Genomic DNA, 15595 nt, shown 5'->3' with positions numbered 1-15595 from the left:
GTTGTCAAGCATCCAAATGTAAATCGCACGACTATGGGGACGCTGCAACAATCATAAGTCTGAAAAATGGTCATTGTTCACTTTTTTCCGTGCCGTTGTAACGTTAAATGCTGTAATTTTGAGGATTACCTGTAGTAACTCAACTTATGACCATACTTGAGCCAGGAATTGTGGTTGTGGCAGTCATTAAACGGCTCACCACGTGATCATATCCAATCTTCTGACCTGTTTTGCAGTGGCGTTAAGTGAACATGATGGTCATTAAACAAAACCATTATCCCCAACAGGCATTTGGTTTTGCTGGAAACCAGAAGTAAATGCCAGTTTCTGGCACACATAAAAAAGTGGCAAAAATCATGGGACAATGCTAACAAGCCATGAATGTGAGCCAGTTTCCAAGCATCCCAAATGCGATCACTTGTCCAGAGGGGGTAGGGGGTGAGATCGACCATCAGAATTTCAAAATTGGTTCTTCAGTAGCTCTGGCCAGGTCCATCATAGCTTGATATGGTCACTAAGGAACTGTTGGTAGGTTAAGGATTACCTATAATTCAAAAATAAGCCAAGGTAGCAAAGGTAGGGAAGCAACTTGGGAAAATGTCTGGAAAGCCATTCTATCCCAACTTAAGTAGTCAACCACTACCCAACAGTATTGTAGGTGGCACAATTGGAGTCAACAATAAAATGTGATCATAAAGTCAGTTGAAATGGCATTCTGCAAATACAGGTAATCCTCGACTTAAAACAATTCCTTTAGTGACCATTCTAAGTTACATTGGTCCTGAAAAAGTGACTTACGATCATTTTTCACACTTATGAGTGTTGCAGCAACCCCATGGTCATGTGATCAAAATTCAGACGCTAGGCAACTGCCTCACATTTATTACGGTTGAAGTTTCTCGGAGTCACATGATCCCCTTTTGTGGCCTTCTGACAAGCAAAGACAATGGAGAAACCAGATTCAGAAGTGTGACAAGCAAGGTCATAAAATGGGGGCAAAGCTCACTTAACAACTGCCTCACTTACCAACAGAAATTTCAGGCTCAATTGTGGTTGTAAGTTGAGGACTACCTGAAGCAGTAGGCACGTTTTTCATTCTGCTACAGATCCAGTCCTCTCTAAGAGGCTTACAGAGTCAGCATATTAACCCCAACAATCTGGGTCCTCATTTTACTGACCTCAGAAGGATGGAAGGCTGAGTAAACCTTGAGACCCATCAAGGTTGAACTTTAGGCTGTGGGTAGAGTTAGCTTGCAATACTACATTATGACCACTGTGCCACTGGTACTCTTCATTTGCTCTTTTCTTTGCAATCCACAATCTCCTGAGTTCTAGCCTGGTGCTTTTAACTATTAGGCCATTTTTACTAGCATCCATCTCTCTGCTCCCTACTTTACTTCTGACCATTATGTTGTGATCGGTTTCATGCTGATCTTTCTGTATCTCAGCAGTACCAGTAGACAGCATATGTGTTGAAATGATTCATTTGCAAGAATTTCCTAAGTCAAAGATTGGCAGTGCAGTGCCCAGAGGCATCAATGTATCTGCAAAACAAAAAACCCTCCATATAAAATTTAACATAGACATTTTAAAAAGTTGTAGATTTCAGCAGTCCTTTTATGAAAGTATGGGGCTTTCAAACTGAGATCACATGAAGGCTTGGCAATCTCATGAAGGACACCTATAAGATAAGACACCTCAGGATCACAACCAATGCAACCTCTTGAGATCTAGCAACCATGCAGAATCTCAGCAATTTTTAAAGTGTTCTTTTATATTTTAGCACCAGAAAAAGCCACTAAGTACTTTAACCAAGAATCCTCTGTTGGTTTTGCCTAAAAATAATGACAAAGTCCACAAACTGAAAAAGGCAACGTCAGTGGCTTTTTACCTTACTCCTTAAGATGTTTATTATTACTGTTGTTCAGAGCATCCTGAAATGAAATGTAAAAATAATGAGTACAATATTGTATGTTCAATTACTACATTAATAAAAACAAGTACAGATAAAATGCTGATGGATATGATCAGAATGTTGTTGAAGTCCAGCTAATATTTCTTGGATCGGGTCGTAGTAAGAGATATTTTCGAGTGTCAAATTTATCTGATGGCAAAACTACATCTGGATCTTCCCCGTGCTTTATATTTTTGAGTCAAAATACCAAAGAAGTTGTTCCGACCCAAACCTTGTTCCAAGGAAACAAACACAAAACACAGGTAATAGCAAAACCTTTTAATGATTCTTTACGAATTCCATTCCTTCACAGTTAAAAGGCTGTTTCAAATTAATTATTTCTGATAAGAATGAGCATTGCCAAGGTCGTGCAAGCCTGCCAAGATAAGTAGATAAAGTTACTAAGAAATATTTCAAACACAAGGAGTCTCCAAACACCAACCAAGATACTCCAAACGTCCACAAGGCTTGAGTGCAAAAACTTATTTGCTTCCTGCAAAGAACTCTGGTTTCTCAGCTGGCTTTTATCTCCTGAGGGAGGGGCCATTACCTTGCAGCCTTACTCCCGAGTAGCCATACTGCTGCAGCTGCTCTTTCCTTCAAACAGCCCTGTGTGCATGTGCACTGGGCAAAGGCTCCTTAGGAACCTCTTCATCACAGCTGCCAACCTCCACAATCTCCAAAAACAGCATTCCACTCCCTGATGGTCCTGGCCCCATCCCTACATCACACGCAGGGCCCTCATCTGAGTCCTCGCTGTCCGAGACCTCAGCCGTCCGCACCCGCTGCCAGCGAACCACAACAGAAGTACAGTACGTAATCCCATATTGCAACAACCAAAAATACGCCTAAAAATTCATGTTGGGGGGTCTGTGCGGGGAGGGGGGATTTGAGTGACAAATAGCTAGACTGTTTGATGGGTCTTATGCAGCTCCTGGATACCAGTTCCAAAACAGAAATGCCCACCTACCAATAAAAAACGGAAGAGATACACAATGCTAATTTTTCTACCCAGGACCGATTTCTAACAGAGGTTTTGATCAGTGCTTGGAAGAGAGGCTTTTGTTTACTTGCCCTTCAGGAAACGGAAAGCTAATGATACTAATAAATGACTATTCAATACATGAACAATGAGGCAGAGGAAAAGTGACAAGCTGTTAACTAGACACGCTGTATAATTAAGGTGAAGCTGGTGGTAGAGGCTGGTGGCGTTTTTTCCCCCTTTGAGAATAGAAGGAATTTGGAGCTACAGGAAAATGTCTCCCTTCTAACAATGAGGCTATAAAATGAAGAACATTTACTGTAATGAAGACAAACTTGACATCACCTTTGTTGTCATATTAAATTGCCCGTCTCAATGTATTCAACTACATAAAAAAGGAATTAAGGGACAGGTTCTAATTGCTTCAGCTTCCTACAAGAAATTTCTTTTTCTTCGGTTCTAACAGTGATTATGTCGGACAAGATCTCTGCCATTAATCAGTTATCTTCTCTTGAAGTTAACTAATCCTGCTTGGAGAATGGTTGTGGTGTTAACATTGGGGAGGAGGGGTGTAACTAGAAGGGATGATAAAACCTTTGATAAGTGATTCTATTGAAATTTGCTCTCTCCAAGCAGGAGTCAAACCAGGGCTTTTTTTTCTTACCAATTTTTTTCTTCTTCAAATAGTCACCTCTGCAGAGAAGATATTAACAACCAGCCTAGAGGATGCTGGAGAAGACACTGCAGGGGAGAACTTTGTCCTGGTATTAGGATGGACATTTTCCCCATCACTTGGTTTCAATCACATGCAGGATCAGGACAGCAGACGTCCAAAGTGCAGGAATGCAATTTAATATTCATGGTGCAACGTTCATAAGGAGTCGCAGCACGTCTGTGTCACCACACAGGCCGGATATTTATGTATGGTCCTCTAAGTCATATTGAGGAGGGGTGGGCTTCTATGCTCATGGCTACTTTCCAATTCTTCCCTGCCTAGGAGAGAGACAGCATGCAGATGCTGACATTTGGGAAGAAGAAAATGAAAGAAGATAAATGAGAATACAAAGAGCAATGCTGGGAAAAAAACAGGTTCTCTAGATTAGAAAATCCAGTATGCTTAACTCACACCATCCAATTTTTTTTTAAAAAATGCCAGAGGTCTAATCCAGACACACAACTTGAAGAAAGGGGTAAAGGAGTATGACCGTATAGGAAAAATAGATGGATGTGCACGTTATTAAATTGTTACCTGTGAATATCAGCTTACAAGAAACACCTGTATATTGGGGCTTTTAATATAGCCATTGTACCACAATTTGTGTATAAAGGATTAGTCTATATCAAGAAACACGGATGTAATTAATCTTTAAATTTCTTAGGATGATCTTGAAACAATCACCATTGCTTTGGCTAAATTACCTTCATAGAATTATAGCTGAGGTTAAAGTTGGAGAACCAGTTTGGTGTAATGGTTAAGGAAACCAGGAGGCCGTGAAGTCTAGCCCTGCATTGGCACAAAGTCAGATGAGTGACCTTGGGCCACTCCCACGGCCCTAAGAAGAAAGCAATGAAAAACTATTCCTGAAAATCTTACCAAGAAAACTGCGGGGGTTTGTCCAGACCATCACCAGCAGTCTATAAATAAATAAAAAATTAAGTCTACCAGATTGGTCCTGCAAAAAACAGGAAGCAAAACTAACTAAAAGGGGTTGATCCATGTTCATGGAACGCAAATGAAGATCCTTTTGATTCAAAGCAAATGCAGGTTGCAGAGAAACAGGAGATGATGAGCCAAGAAGTAGACTGTAAAGAATGTATGGAATGTATGGAATGTTGCAGTAAAAAGGACTGTGATATAACAGGGGCTCTAGGAGTACGGATGATGCCGGTAGATTACACCTGCTGAAAGAGAACTTCCTAAAAGATCTGACCCTTGCAGGTAATCCTAGAATCTTTCTCTCTAAACCAGGTTGCACCAAGGCTCGGCTAAGAGTTAGATGATTTTAGAACAGTAGGGGTTCACATTTTTGGCACCGAGTGCTGAAACGTGCAAGCATGCACTGGAAACCAGAACAGCTCCCCGGTGCATGCATGCACACCGGCCACTTGGTCTTCCGGTTTCTAACAGGCATGCGTGCATGAAGACCAGCTGGCTGGTGTACGCATGTGCGCTGGGAAGCTGCTCGCTCTTCCAGTTTCCGGCACTCCCGCACACGTGAAGACCATCTGGCCGGCGCGCATGCGCATGCTGGAACTCGGCAGAGCATGGCTGGTGTGCCCAGAGAGATGGCTCTGCGTGTCACTTCCGGCACGTGTGCCATAGGTTCACCACCATGGTTTTAGAATGTACAGTATATGGCTGTGAAGTGAATGGTTACTTCCCAATAAAGAAGTATATCTGTAGTTCAGGGTTGAAATGAGCTGTTGTTGGTGCTCTCTGAACTTGGTTGTTTTCTTTCAGACATTTCATTAGCCAAACTAGGTAACATCATCAGTGCTAGTAGCTTGGGTAATAAAACATCTGCAAGAGAACAGCCACGCTCAGAAAGAACCAAGGACCTCATAGTTGCTTCCAGTAGGACAAATAAGACTGAAAAAGTTAAAGCATCCTGCAGGATAATCCAAATTACCTGGGACAGAACATCTGGGGAAGGGGTGGGGACACATCAGCACACACTCAGTATTGAGCATAGAAAGCTGGACCATGAAAAATTAAAGCACATCTGTTTGTAAAAACTAAGTTAATGATAGGCTTTATCCTCCCACTCCTACATCTCCATTACAAGAGAAACCTCCTGGCTCTCTTTCGGAAGACTGAGAGAAGGTTTTACAATGCGGAGAAAAGGCAGACAGGAAAGGAAAACAGGGCTCACAGCTGCTGAAGGCTTTCCCTTTTTCTCCTTCCGTAGCTGCCGGCTGGCAAATTTTGGCACAGATTACAAAATAAACAGCAGTTGTGCTTCAAGGAACATACATAAGTAATTGCACAAAAGCTAGCGTTTCCATTTCGGCAACTTGTTGAACAGTCTGCTTTGTGTGTGAGCAGCTTGCTGACAGAATAGTCTAAGCACTCAGGGGGTGAGTGTGTGTTCCTGTGAGCAGGCACATTCCACATACAGATGCTCCGATCAAGCTAGATCCATGATACTTTTGAAAGCTTTCTTAATGCAGTTTTCATTCAATCCTTCTTCCTGGTATCTCTCATCAAAGCTTTTAAAGGTATTCTTTCCCTCAGCACAGAATAAGTACAATATGCATTGTTGCTTTATGTCGTGTTTTCCTTTTGGAACAAAAAGGAAATCACATTTCTAACTTTACAAATTCTTCCAAAAAGTATATACTTCCCATCCCACTTTTTAGTATGAAAAAGAGAGCAGAAATAACACATAGCACAGGTAATCCTTGATCTACTACCACAATTGAGCTCAAAGTTTATGTTGCTAAGTGGGACAATTGTTCAGTGAGTTTTGCCTATTTTATGACCTTTCTTACCACAATCACTGTGTTTGTTAAAATCGTGCAGTTGTTAAGAAAATGTCTTCCTCCATTGACTTGGTTGTCAGAGGATTGCAAAAGGCGATCACATGACTCCAGACACTGCAATCATCGTAAATATGAGCCAATTGCCAAATGTCTAAATTTTGATCACATGACCACAGGGATGCTGCAATGGTCATAAGTCTGAAAAACAATCGTCAAGTCATTTTTTTTTTCAGTGCCATTGTATTTGCCACCAAACAAACGGTTGCAAATCAAGGACTACTTGTATTATCATTATAATATGAATAATATTTGGCTTTCAGGCAGTACATTAATGCATCCAAAATTCATTATTCTTGTTTCTTGTTTAGAATTGTGCTACCATTGCCCAGTTCAGGTTCCATTCCTTCTCCTGATTTTTAAAAGGAATTTGCTATTTTAGGAAGTATGGCAACACAATGTAGGACTCCTCTTTGTGTATTGCAAGACACAATGGCAATAAATAGAGAGCAGGAAGGACTTTCATCCCTATAACCACCAGATTTCCTAATCTCGGTTGATTCATTAGATGTAGATGTTTGCAAAGAGAAGTGATTAGAACTGAACTCAAATAGCCTTTCTAAATTGGGTGAATGAGTTCTATCAGTTTCTCAGGAAAAAGAGGTATTTTTCAGCAGTTCCACAAAAGCAAGAGTCTGCTCAAAAGTGACAGAAACCCTACTTCTGAAAAGCCCAACATACCAGGTGCCTTCTAGTGGGTTTTACCAGAAAAGCTGCAGATCACCAAAGAGAAGATTGTATGGTGAAAGACTAAACCCGGGAGCTCCAGACTTAGTGACCTTTTAAGACTTATGGACTTCAACTCCCAGAATTCCCCAGTCAGCACAGACTACAAGTCTTAAAAGTCGCCATGTTTGGAGATCCCTGGATTAGAGAATCATACATAGACCTGTCCTATACAGTGAAAAGTGGAAGTTTCACTAAAACTTTCTTCTCTGATACAATTTCTTGAGTCATTTTTTTTTCATTATAGGAAATAAAAAAAAGCAGGAGAATTTTCCTGCCCAGTAGAGTTTCAGGTCCTCCAATTACCTGTAGAAATCTATGAGAAAAACTTTAGTGCAAACATCTAGACCTATCTTAAAGATGACAGAAGTATGAGACACTCTAGGTCAGGGGAATCAAACTTACCTCGTCATGGCGGTGTCACATGACGTATCAGGACTTTTTCCCCCTTCACTAAACAATGACACACCCGACCCTTGGGCCCTGTGGGCCGGGAGTTTGACAGCCCTGGTCTAAGCAATGCCATAAATGTGAGCTTACTATTTTTTAAGGTGACCAACTTTTTTCCAATGAGAAGGAGGACACAAATTGAAGAAAAAAAACAAAGCCACTTGTGTGTGATGCACTCTTGCGTGCAGCGCACTCTCTCAAAACAATTCTCCTGTGTGGAGCGCATGCGTCTCATAATCACGTCTCGCCACCCTGTACCGAGCCTTGAGGAATCATCATGTCAAATACAAATATGTCACATCACACACAATGGATCGGATCGGTATCGATCAAATCTGGAGATTTACAGATTAGTTGTCAAATATTAAAAAGGAGGACACGTAGGAGGACACTTTTCAAGAGAGGACAGAACTTACAAAAGAAGGACTGTCCTCCCTAAAGGAGGACGGTTGCTCACCTTATATTTTTGGTCTCCCAAGCTATTCTTACTAACAATGCATGAAAGATCAATTTAATAAAGCAGAGATTCCCAACACCCAGGCCGTAGCCCAGTACCGAGCTGCAGCCCATTTGGAACTGAGGCCACGCAAGCCGCAGGCAAACACACGAGGCTTATCTGACTGGATCAATCGATCCTTTCTTGTCATTCTCACATTACATGAATCCCCTTTAAATGCAATTAAGGATGTTGTAGGAACCTGGCCAATGATAAATGCCTACAAAAATCCCTGATAAATGAAAACTGGAACTAAGAAGTTCATTAAAACAAATTATTTTAGTTGTGATGAATGCTAGATGAGCTTTAAAACCAAAGAGCGCCTAATGAAAAAGTCATCCAGTGGCAATTTCACTGCTGAAACTGATTTCGGCACATCTCTCAGATTTGCCCAGGCCACAGGTTTAAACAATCTATGTTTTGTTTGATTTAATTAGAAAATGGAAAGTACTGCTAACTTAATTAAATAGCCTCTAAAGAATGACTGGTATTGGGATATTACAGCATTGATTTAGCCAATTAAAATGAGGCAGTGAAATGAATTTGTTTAATTGGTCAACAATCCTCTTTAATAGCTATAGTTGCTCTTCGGAGGAGGCAGTAGGCCATCCAAGTTTAGAGATGGGGTCCAATGTACTAGAATGTGTGTGTGTGTGGGGGGGGAGACACGGCTTGGTGGGTGCTACAACGCATTAACAATTAATATGAAGGCCCAGAATAGTAAATGAGACAAAATAAAACCTGCCATTAAAAACACCAATGTGGAACTAATCACATTACCTGCTCTGCTAATGTAACAAAATACATCTACATTATCTCCAAAAGTAATGAAAAGGTAAACTCTTCCTGTACAAACAACCATTATTCTGGGAAAGAAACAAAAAAGACCAGTAAAACACTATCTTACGACTTCCATAATAAACTAATAAACACCTGAAACTACATTGCTTAAATAATGCTGCTTCAGGTACCGAAACTGCAAAGAGGACACCTCCATTATTAATTTATATTCTGGAAACATTAATAAAGTTGAAGAATATTTTCCAAGAAATTGATTATTGAAACTAACTGCCTGTCCTCATTAAAACCTTCAATCTCAGCCAGCTGTCAAACTGTTGAAAGCTGATGCAGCCTTTAGGGGCACCATAGCAACAAGACCCATTACCTAGGCAATAGCGCTCTTATTCTAGCAACCCTTGAGTGACCTAATTCTAGCCCTCCTCATTAAAAATTTTGCATATTAGTTTGCACATAAGCTTACTCCAAGCGGACATATTAGTTTTTGTTGTGATTAGAGAGGTAATCTAATCCCAAAACCCTACAATGAGGAACAAATATTTTTTCAAAAAGTGGTTTGTCAGGTCAACTTTAGGAGATCATGTTTGCTATCTGTCTTGTTACTATGTACATGTCTGATGAGCAGCCAACAATTTAAAGTTCCTTAAAAACAAACTTCCTATTGGGCCTCTCCAGATTTCTTAGCAAATTTCTGTCATCTTCTAGTTTCCTCCCAAGTCGGCAGGTCATGAAAATTAAATCAACTTGATTATACCAGATACTCTCAAATAAACATAAATCATCCTTTACAAGATGTAACCAAGTTTACGGATTGAACTAAGCTACTGATGACTTCACTGTAGTTGCTGAATAAGCCACAAGGAGCTGGGTTCAAACAATACACTAAGTCAAAATCAAATAATGTATTATTTATTGGGATGCGAGACTCTTTTTTAGCATCACCTCTGAATGTGGTTAGCAAATTTGTCTCACCTGGTATCTATTGGGACTGCTATTTTTAGAATTACCAGTGTGCATGTATTCTGGAATTCAGTCCAGAATAAATTCAAATCAGGCAATTGGTTTATCTAGTTTGATATTTAAGCCTTATATGTTATTCCTATGGATAGAAACCCAGATGGGGAAGATAAAGGAGTAAATCATACCTACCAAGAGTAACATGTGTTGTGACACCCAGAAAAATACGGCATACTTCACTTAATCCTCCAAGGAAAGATTGAAGGCAAACAAAGTTCAGGCAGAAAAAGAACATCATGGCTTCAACATCTAAGGGACTGCTTTGGACAAAACTCAGCAGCACTTTTTCATGCAGCTGTTGATAAAAATAGGCTCGCCAACATGATCGCCAACGTCCGATGACGGATATGGCACAAGAAGAAGAGAAGAGTAAGAAAACATGTATTTACATGCTTCAAGGAACAAGCTTGCAAAAGTAGAAAAAAATAATATGGCAAATATAGTCTAACAATATAATTCCTCGCCCACAAAACAACAAACAAAACCATGATGACACTGACTACAGTATCGGTAGCTATGAAGTATCCTGAAAGTCAGTATGGCCCCTAGATGACATAGGACTGAAACTGCAGAGAATGCGAGACGACCAAAATTTTCCCAGAACTGTAGGCAAGACTGAGAGGTTGAAAAACTTCATGAGAACAAGAGGCAAACTATTTCCATACTGCTCCCAAGAAAATATCAGGGATGCATTCATGTACCGCTCATTCAGCAACCATTTGAAGTTATGATGGTGCTGGAAAAGGAGATTTATGACTGGTCCCGAAGCTGCCAGCTGTCACAGCATCCATATTGTCATATAATCGCAATTGGGGTGCTTGGCAACTGATACACACAATGGCCAGAGTGTCCCACAATTTCATAATCGCCCTTTGCTACCTTTACAGTTGGTTCCCAATAAGCAAAGTCAATGGAGAAGGCAGAGGAAGTCACCAGTTGCAGTCATGTGATGTCACCCTTAATCACCACTGGTGATTCATGTAGTGGCAATGTGGAAGACCATTGTACTTAAGAGGAATTTAGTGACATATTCTGATTTCTCCTTCACAGTAAGAAAAGTCTAGAGTCAATGAGTTTAGAACTAACCTGCTTGTGTTTTTTTTTAACTTTTTTTTTTAACTTTTCTTTGGTGAATAAAGGAGAACAGGAGGGAACTTCCCATTGCTTTAAACCTGGAAAAGTCTGACTTTCTCTTCCATCCCAGAATCATGTACCATCCAGTCAATGTCAGGTCTTGTCTCATGACCGCAGAAAAAGGACCATAAAGTCTTGGTGCCAGGTTTTAACAAAAACTTTAGTATTGACCTTTAAGCTTCTTCACAAAACCTAGCACCGAGTATGGGCAGCTTTCAAGTATCTCTAGTATCATTTTAAAGAAACTCCTGACAGCTTGTAAGAGATTTGGGTATCATCTTGCTTGGTATGTATGCTTTTTATGTTAATAATAAAGCTTAAACTCCCTTTATTCACTGGTGTGCTTTTTGTCTCTGGATCCAAAAGAACCAATTGCCTGGGCACCTGATCATTGCCCTGGCACCTGGCAAAACAATTTACCAACAACCGCAGCCAGAATTGGTCACATGATGTTTTACTTTACAACATTTTATATTCACATGCTAGTTTCCAGTTCAAATTGCATTTGGTAAGTGAGGACTACCTATAATCACCAGGAACTGGTCTGAATTTAAGAAAGTCTTCACCTTGATCATTACTCTGGAAAAAAGAGTGGCTGCCAGACTGGGCCAAACAAGAAATGAACAAAAATATCCTATAACTCTATTCATCCAGGTTCTTCATCTCAAGTGGCAGTCATTTTCAGACTCTTTAGGAAACTCATTAGCAGCACGGGCAATCTAAAACATTCCAGATGGCAGAGCAGACATGAATTCATTTCCCACTCTCTAAAATATATGGATCCTCTACTCCAGAGAGGAGTCTGGCAATCTGTTTTGGAGAACAAATTCCATCAGTCATAGCTACTACAACAAATGGTAAAGACTGCAAAACCTATTGTCCCAAAAAGCTAGAAGGGACTGGTTTGGCTACCTTAATTCTATACACAAGAAGGACCATCATTGTCTTTCCACATTGTCACTTGTTCTGGAGTGGCATCTTATCAAAGTTATGTCTAAAACATTAAAATGGCAATTATATTGGAGTAAAGTATCTTCCTCCTCCTCCTCTCACCCCCCCTCCCAAATCAATGGATGGGGAAAGTTATAAAGGCTGACGTAAGAGGCCAAAGCTTTCACAAATTGCCATACATATTTTGTCCTATTTTAACAGTGTGTATTTAATCAAGTTATCTTGAAGGTTGTTATCTCCTTCAGATATATATATATTACTTTAGGTTATTAAGCAACCTTTCCGTATGGCTCCCTAAACACTTCTGGTTATAAAGTGCTTCCCCAAATAGCTATAAAAGATCAAGCCACTGTGGGATGCAGCAGGAGCAAGGCTGGATCTGTTCTGGGGGTGGGGTGAGAAGAGTCCTAGACCTCCAATCTCTTTTGCTTGAGATCACTGAACGTTGCATCCAATCTTTTGGAAAAGAAGAATGCAGCAATCTCAAAAAGAGAGAGAGAGAGAGAGAGAGAGAGAGAGATACTGTGAAAAAGTTCAGTTCACCAGCATTTGCACTTTAAATGGAAAGTACCTGTAAAGTAAGTAGGTCAAGTCCTGGGACAAGAATTTTGGTCATTGACTGTACATAGCAAGCTAGCCCACATAAACAGTCTGACGGCACTTTAACCCTACATTGATTGGGACACAAACTCAGATAAGCATGATCCTACCAGGAAATTCCAGACTTGTCTTGCCGAGAAATTTATTTTTCAGAGGATGGAGGAATCAATAGGAAAGACATAAATAACTGAGGAAGTAGAAATAGCAAGCACACTGAGTAAAAGTGATCTGTAACACTGAAGTTTTGGATTTTACACCAACACTGTAGTTAGTCAAACACCCATCTTTAGCCTTCAAAAATGTGGGTTTTAATGAAATCAGAGCAATGATAAATAAGATCCGGGAGAGGAATCCTAGCAGAACTTCAGATGAAGAGAAAAATGGACGACAGCAAAAGAAACCAAAGTGGCAGAAAGATGTGAGAATAAGAAAAGGATGCAAACAGGAGATAGATAGGTGAGAGAGGTTGCAGAAGGCTGTTGGAGAGATGACTCCAGATTATAGGCTGATTGACCTGAATCCTCTCTTCAGACTGGTCCAGTGTTATGATTTCCATCACCCTTTCTGACAGAACAAAAATAAAAAATGGAGAGGATTAAAATAGCTCAAGCAACACTATTTGCCACCACCTGGGAGACTTTTGCTTTTCTAACCTGTATCTTAACCTAGATTCTTCTATGCTTCTTCTAATATATTCCCAATTTATACTTACGGGGAATATTTAAAAACAGAAAAATGAGCAGCAATTCTGATATTCTCAGAGGGGATTATTGGTGTATAATTAAGCAATATCCATAGTAACAAGTAAATCTGCATTAACCTGACCTACTTAAAAAAAATTCCATCAGCTTTTGGGACAATGACATACAAACTGACTGAGTCTCCCCAATTCTGCATAAGAAGGGCAGAGTGTGGAAATATTATCTTCGTACTTACATTTACCGAGATAAAATGTTGACCTATGATGAATGGAAATCCCACAGAGAGGTATAGAAGCAAATGAACAAAGAAAGACTGTTAGATATATATCATTTTAGATGACCAGAAAAGATGCAATGTACAAAGAAATATTGCAAACCCACAACCATCAGTTTGTACTTTTCTGCATTTGTTGCTTCAGAGGTAAGAGCACTGCACATTCAAAAGATTTTTAACTACTCTGCTAAAAATGTAATTACCAATAACATCCAATAAATCTACCAAAACCCACATCTTAGATACAGTACATATCTCCATTGCACTTCATCCTTTTTCTTCCTCTTCCCCACAGATCACAGTGCCCTTAATAACCTGGGAAACACACGGCAATAATGTTCTTGAGAAACTAAACATAAAAGTCATTCTGCTTAACAAAAAGGTTCAAAGTCCCAATTGTGTAAATGAGCAGCAGCATGATGCAGGGACAGGAGTTTCCTTGTATTAATGTTTAAAGAGTTTGGGCAATGACAGGACATGAGTTTATTGTCTGGGTGAAGTTTGAGGAACATGTTCACTTAAGCTCCTGCATTTCTTCAGGAGGAAGTACTGAAAGGTCTTAGTTGCTCAGAAACTAACTTTGCCAAATAGCTGCTCTCTCCTTGTGCTGTGATTCATTTACTCACCATACTGTGGCAGAGATAATTAAAACACCCTATTTTTGTAAACCCTATATTTCTATCCTAGTACCATTGGCCAAAGTCAAAGCAAGTCAAAGCAGTGACATCACAATCAGCATGCAGAATTAAAATGAAGGAGTTTTGTAGAAGTCCATATGCGTATTTGGAAAGAGTTTAACTTTTAGATGCACTGAATCTATTTCATGCTTTCTTTGTGTTTTATTCATAAAATCAGTTGGAAAGTGCACTTCTTTGTTGTGGTGTTTTTCCACCAAAGACAGTCTTTGAAGGCAGCAAAAAAAAAAAATGGCCTGAGACTTGACGTCTGTCCCCCTCTGGTGTGTGTAAATGGCATCACAGCCTCCTCTTAAGCACCCACAAGATTTAGAAAAAACATTTTCTTGCATATTAATTAGGGCTTATTTTAAAACTAAGGTACATTCCATCTGCACAAATCCGTAACAGAAAAGAACGCCGCAATGTACCTTATAAGTACTAGGAAGCTGCTAATGCAGTATACAAGATGGAGATTTCTGCTTACCCATTAAAAACGTTTTGCAAATTTGGTCTCAATTTTGTGAAAAAAGTTCAGCAACTCGGAGAACTAATAGTCTAACCTGGATGTCTCATATTTCCCCTGTATTAAAAAAAAATCCTATCAATGTAGTATATCAAGTTGGAGTTGGAATTAGTATTTAAGTCGTCCTTGGTTAACAACAGCAACTGGGACTTAGAATCTTATTGCTATGTAATGTGATTGTTAAAACACAACCTCACATACTTGAGTCGCTTAGCAATGGCAGTTCCAGCGCTTCTGGTTATCATCATTAAGCAAATCCCATGCTGCCATCCAGCACAATGTCACATGCTCACCATTTGGGACCTCCTGCCAACTTCCCCATGGACTTGGCTTGTGGCAAGTTGACAGTGAAGGTCACAAATGGCAATCACATGACTACAGGACACTGCAAGGGTCAAGCCCAAATCATAACACATAACTGTGGTGATGCTTTAACAGTCAGAACTATAAAGTTCAATCATAAGTAGTACTTGTTCAGCACTACCTGTAGGTAGATATACAACAAATGAGAGAAGGAAAATAGAACATACACAGCACTTACAAAACATCAAATTCTTCTTTAAATCAGAAGGGGGATTGTGAACTGGTCATGCTATTCCCAGCCACATTGAACATACACTTTTTGCAAGAAATCCATTAATTTAACTTCTTTGAACCAGAAACCATTCAAACTTTTCGTTATTATTCACAATTGCACATCTGCATATCTTATGGCAAGTACCTAAACAATGTCAAGTACTATTCTTCGATGATTATCAAGGAATGAGAAGCA

The 15595-nt window shown here is 39.8% G+C and overlaps 1 protein-coding gene across 5 annotated transcripts in view; it reads right to left on the bottom strand.

The window, feature by feature from the left end:
* The window catches only part of ACOT11 (acyl-CoA thioesterase 11), an 88970-nt gene that overhangs the window by 49660 nt on the left and 23715 nt on the right, over nt 1-15595 (bottom strand). The window lies entirely within an intron of this gene.

The sequence above is a fragment of the Pseudonaja textilis genome, chromosome 3 (assembly GCF_049901715.1).
Source record: "Pseudonaja textilis isolate UNSWEBS1 chromosome 3, rPseTex1.2, whole genome shotgun sequence".
Classification (NCBI taxonomy): Eukaryota; Metazoa; Chordata; class Lepidosauria; order Squamata; family Elapidae; genus Pseudonaja; species Pseudonaja textilis.
The sequence above is the reverse complement of the archived record's forward strand: the minus strand, read 5'-3'. Positions and strand labels throughout refer to the sequence as shown.